Source organism: Lolium rigidum, chromosome 4, assembly GCF_022539505.1.
Source record: "Lolium rigidum isolate FL_2022 chromosome 4, APGP_CSIRO_Lrig_0.1, whole genome shotgun sequence".
Taxonomy (NCBI): Eukaryota; Viridiplantae; Streptophyta; class Magnoliopsida; order Poales; family Poaceae; genus Lolium; species Lolium rigidum.
The window spans coordinates 122034657-122040677 of record NC_061511.1 but is presented as its reverse complement, the minus strand read 5'-3'; positions in this window follow the sequence as shown (position 1 = coordinate 122040677).

Genomic DNA, 6021 nt, shown 5'->3' with positions numbered 1-6021 from the left:
CCCATAGTCCGGGGGTGAACTACTCACTCATCACTCCGGAGGCGACCATGGCGGTGTAGAGTCCTCCGGGAGATGAATCCCCTCTCCGGCAGGGTGCCGGAGGAGATCTCCGAGAATCCCCCGAGATGGGATCGGCGGCGGCGGCGTCTCAGTAAGGTTTTCCGTATCGTGGTTTTTCGCCTCAGGGGTTTCGCGACGGAGGCTTTAAGTAGGCGGAAGGGCAGAGTCGGGGGGCCTTGTGGTTTGGCCACCTCGTGGCCCCACTTCGTATGCTCTTCGGTCTTCTGGAAGGTTCGTGGCAAAATAGGCCCCTGGGTCTTCGTTTCGCCCAATTCCGAGAATATTTCGTTACTAGGATTTCTGAAACCAAAAACAGCAGAAAACAGCAACTGGCACTTCGGCATCTTGTTAATAGGTTAGTTCCAGAAAATGCACGAATATGACATAAAATGTGCATAAAACATGTAGGTATCATCAATAATATGGCATAGAACATAAGAAATTATCGATACGTCGGAGACGTATCAAGCATCCCCAAGCTTAGTTCTGCTCGTCCCGAGCAGGTAAAACGATAAAAAAAGATAATTTCTGAAGTGACATGCCATCATAACCTTGATCATACTATTTGTAAACATATGTAGTGGATGCAGCGATCAAAACAATGGTAATGACATGAGTAAACAGGTGAATCATAAAGCAAAGACTTTTCATGAATAGTACTTTAAGACAAGCATCAATAAGTCTTGCATAAGAGTTAACTCATAAAGCAATAAATCAAAGTAAAGGTATTGAAGCAACACAAAGGAAGATTAAGTTTCAGCGATTGCTTTCAACTTGTAACATGTATATCTCATGGATAATTGTCAACATAGAGTAATATAACAAGTACAATATGCAAGTATGTAGGAATCAATGCACAGTTCACACAAGTGTTTGCTTCTTGAGGTGGAGAGAGATAGGTGAACTGACTCAACATAAAAGTAAAAAGAATGGTCCTTCAAAGAGGAAAGCATCGATAGCTATATTTGTGCTAGAGCTTTTATTTTGAAAACATGAAACAATTTTGTCAACGGTAGTAATAAAGCATATGAGTTATGTAAATTATATCTTACAAGTTGCAAGCCTCATGCATAGTATACTAATAGTACCCGCAACTTGTCCTAATTAGCTTGGACTACCGGATCTTTGCAATGCACATGTTTTAACCAAGTGTCACAATGGGGTACCTCCATGCCGCCTGTACAAAGGTCTAAGGAGAAAGCTCGCATTTTGGATTTCTCGCTTTTGATTATTCTCAACTTAGACATCCATACCGGGACAACATGGACAACGAGATAATGGACTCCTCTTTAATGCATAAGCATGTGGCAACAATTATTATTCTCATATGAGATTGAGGATATATGTCCAAAACTGAAACTTCCACCATGGATCATGGCTTTAGTTAGCGGCCCAATGTTCTTCTCTAACAATACGCATGCTCCAACCATGAAGGTGGTAGATCTATCTTACTTCAGACAATACGGACATGCATAGCAACTCACATGATACTCAACAAAGAATAGTTGATGGCGTCCCCAGAAACATGGTTATCGCACAACAAGCAACTTAATAAGAGATAAAGTGCATAAGTACATATTCAATACCACAATAGTTTTTAAGCTATTTGTCCCATGAGTTATATATTGCAAAGGTGAATGATGGAATTTTAAAGGTAGCACTCAAGCAATTTACTTTGGAATGGCGGATAAATACCATGTAGTAGGTAGGTATGGTGGACACAAATGGCATAGTGGTTGGCTCAAGTATTTTGGATGCATGAGAAGTATTCCCTCTCGATACAAGGTTTAGGCTAGCAAGGTTATTTGAGACAAACACAAGGATGAACGGTACAGCAAAACTCACATAAAAGACATATTGTAAACATTATAAGACTCCATACCGTCTTCCTTGTTGTTCAAAACTCAATACTAGATGTTATCTAGACTCTAGAGAAACCAAATATGCAAACCAAATTAGCAAGCTCTAAGTGTTTCTTCATTAATGGGTGCAAAGTATATGATGCAAGGGCTTAAACATGAGCACAACAATTGCCAAGTATCAAATTATCCAAGACATTTTAGAGTTACTACATGTAGCATTTTCCAATTCCAACCATATAACAATTTAACGAAGATGAAACTTCGCCATGAATACTATGAGTAGAGCCTAAGGACATACTTGTCCATATGCTACAGCGGAGCGTGTCTCTCTCCCATAAAGTGAATGCTAGGATCCATTTTATTCAAACAAAACAAAAACAAAAACAAACCGACGCTTCAAGCAAAGTGCATAAGATGTGACGGAATAAAAATATAGTTTCGGGGAGGAACCTGATAATGTTGTCGATGAAGAAGGGGATGCCTTGGACATCCCCAAGCTTAGACGCTTGAGTCTTCTTATAATATGCAGGGGTGAACCACCGGGGCATCCCCAAGCTTAGAGCTTTCACTCTCCTTGATCATATTGCATCATACTCCTCTCTTGATCCTTGAAAACTTCCTCCACACCAAACTCGAAACAACTCATTAGAGGGTTAGTGCACAATAAAAATTAACATGTTCAGAGGTTACACAATCATTCTCAACACTTCTGGACATTGCATAAAGCTACTGGACATTAATGGATCGAAGAAATTCATCCAACATAGCAAAAGAGGCAATGCGAAATAAAAGGCAGAATCTATCAAAACAGAACAGTCCGTAAAGATGGATTTTATTAGGCCACCAGACTTGCTCAAATGAAAATCCTCAAATTGAATGAAAGTTGCGTACATATCTGAGGATCATGCACGTAAATTGGCTTAATTTTCTGAGCTACCTACAGGGAGGTAGACCCAGATTCGTGACAGCAAAGAAATCTGTAACTGCGCAGTAATCCAAATCTAGTACTTACTTTACTATCAAAGACTTTACTTGGCACAACAAAACTCAAAACTAAGATAAGGAGAGGTTGCTACAGTAGTAAACAACTTCCAAGACACAAATATAAAACAAAAATACTGTAGTAAAAACATGGGTTGTCTCCCATAAGCTTTTTTCTTTAACGCCTTTCAGCTAGGCGCAGAAAGTGTGACTCAAGTAACATCAAGAGACGAAGCATCAACATCATAATTTGTTCTAATAATAGAATCATAAGGTAACTTCATTATCTTTCTAGGGAAGTGTTCCATACCTTTCTTGAGAGGAAATTGATACTTAATATTACCTTCCTTCATATCAATAGTAGCACCAACGGTTCGAAGAAAAGGTCTTCCCAATATAATGGGGCAAGATGCATTGCATTCAATATCCAAGACAACAAAATTAACGGGGACAAGGTTATTGTTAACCATAATATGAACATTATCAACTTTCCCCAAAGGTTTCTTTTTAGCATTATCAGCGAGATTAACATCCAAATAACAATTTTTGAATGGTGGCAAGTCAAGCATATCATAGACTTTCTTAGGCATAACAGAAATACTTGCAACAAGATCACATAAAGCATTACAATCAAAATTTTTGACTCTCATTTTAATGATGGGCTCCCAACCATCCTCTAGCTTTCTAGGAATAGAAGTTTCAAGTTTTAGTTTCTCTTCTCTAGCTTTTATGAGAGCATTTGTAATATGTTTTGTGAAAGCCAAGTTTACAGTGCTAGCATTAGGACTTTTAGCAAGTTTTTGCAAGAACTTTATAACTTCAGAGATATGGCAATCATCAAAATCTAAATCATTACAATCTAAAGCAATGGGATTATCATCCCCAAGGTTGGAAAAAATTTCAGCAGTTTTATCACAAGCGGTTTCAGCAGTTTTAGCTGGTTTGAGTAATTTTGCGCGCTTTGCACTAGGAGTAGAAACATTGCCAACACCAATTATTTTACCATTGATAGTAGGAGGTGAAGCAACATGTGAATCATTAGCATTGCTAGTGGTGGTAATAGTCCAAACTTTAGCTACATTTTCCTCTTTAGCTAGTTTTTCATTTTCTTCTCTATCCCACCTAGCACGCAGTTCAGCCATTAATCTTATATTCTCATTAATTCTAACTTGGATGGCATTTGCTGTAGTAACAATTTTATTTTCAATATCCCTATTAGGCATAACTTTCGATTTCAAAAGATCAACATCAGAGGCAAGACTATCAACTCTAGAAACAAGAATATCAATTATATTGAGCTTTTCCTCAACAGACTTGTTAAAAGCAGTTTGTGTACTAATAAATTCTTTAAGCATGGCTTCAAGTCCAGGGGGTGTATTCCTATTATTGTTTTAAGAATTCCCATAAGAATTAGCATAACCGTTACCATTATTATAAGGATATGGCCTATAGTTATTACTAGAATTGTTCCAATAAGCATTGTTGTTGAAATTATTATTTTTAATGAAGTTTACATCAACATGTTCTTCTTGAGCAACCAATGAAGCTAATGGAACATTATTAGGATCAACATTAGTCCTATCATTCGCAAGCATAGACATAATAGCATCAACCTTATCATTCAAGGTAGAGGATTCTTCAACAGAATTTACCTTCTTACCTTGTGGAGCTCTTTCCGTGTGCTATTCAGAGTAATTAACCATCATATTATCAAGGAGCTTTGTTGCTTTACCAAGAGTGATGAACATAAAGGTACCTCCAGCAGCTGAATCCAATAAATTCCGCGAAGAAAAATTTAGTCCTGCATAGAAGGTTTGGATGATCATCCAAGTAGTCAGTCCATGGGTTGGGCAATTTTTAACCAGAGATTTCATTCTTTCCCAAGCTTGAGCAACATGTTCATTATCAAATTGTTTAAAATTCATTATGCTACTCCTCAAAGATATAATTTTAGCAGGGGGATAATATCTACCAATAAAAGCATCCTTGCATTTAGTCCATGAATCAATACTATTCTTAGGCGAGAGATAGCAACCAATCTTTAGCTCTTCCTCTTAATGAGAAAGGAAACAATTTTAATTTTATAATGTCACCATCTACATCTTTATACTTTTGCATTTCACATAGTTCAACAAAATTATTGAGATGGGCAGCAGCATCATCAGATCTAACACCAGAAAATTGCTCTCTCATGACAAGATTAAGTAAAGCAGGTTTAATTTCAAAGAATTCTGCTGTAGTAGCATGTGGAGCAATAGGTGTGCATAGTAAATCATTATTATTTGTGCTAGTGAAGTCACACAACTTAGTATTTTCAGGGTTGGCCATTTTAGCAGTAGTAAATAAAACAAACTAGATAAAGTAAATGCAAGTAAACTAATTTTTTTGTGTTTTTGATATAGCAAACAAGACAGTAAATAAAGTAAAACTAGCAACTAATTTTTTTGTGTTTTGATGTAATGCAGCAAACAAAGTAGTAACTAAAATAAAGCAAGACAAAAACAAAGTAAAGAGATTGGGAAGTGGAGACTCCCCTTGCAGCGTGTCTTGATCTCCCCGGCAACGGCGCCAGAAAAAGAGCTTGATGGCGTGTATTTCACATGTTCGTTGGGCAACCCCAAGAGGAAGGTATGATGCGCACAACAGCAAGTTTTCCCTCAGAAAGAAACCAAGGTTTATCGAACCAGGAGGAGCCAAGAAGCACGTTTAAGGTTGATGGCGGCGGGATGTAGTGCGGCGCAACACCAGAGATTCCGGCGCCAACGTGGAACCTGCACAACACAACCAAAGTACTTTGCCCCAACGAAACAGTGAGGTTGTCAATCTCACCGGCTTGCTGTAACAAAGGATTAACCGTATTGTGTGGAAGATGATTGTTTGCGAGAGAAAATAGTAAAACAACTATTGCAGACAGATTTGTATTTCAGTATTAAAGAATGGACCGGGGTCCACAGTTCACTAGAGGTGTCTCTCCCATAAGATAAAAGCATGTTGGGTGAACAAATTACGGTCGGGCAATTGACAAATAGAGAGGGCATAACAATGCACATACATGGCATGATAAGTATAGTGAGATTTAATTGGGCATTACGACAAAGTACATAGACCGCCATCCAAC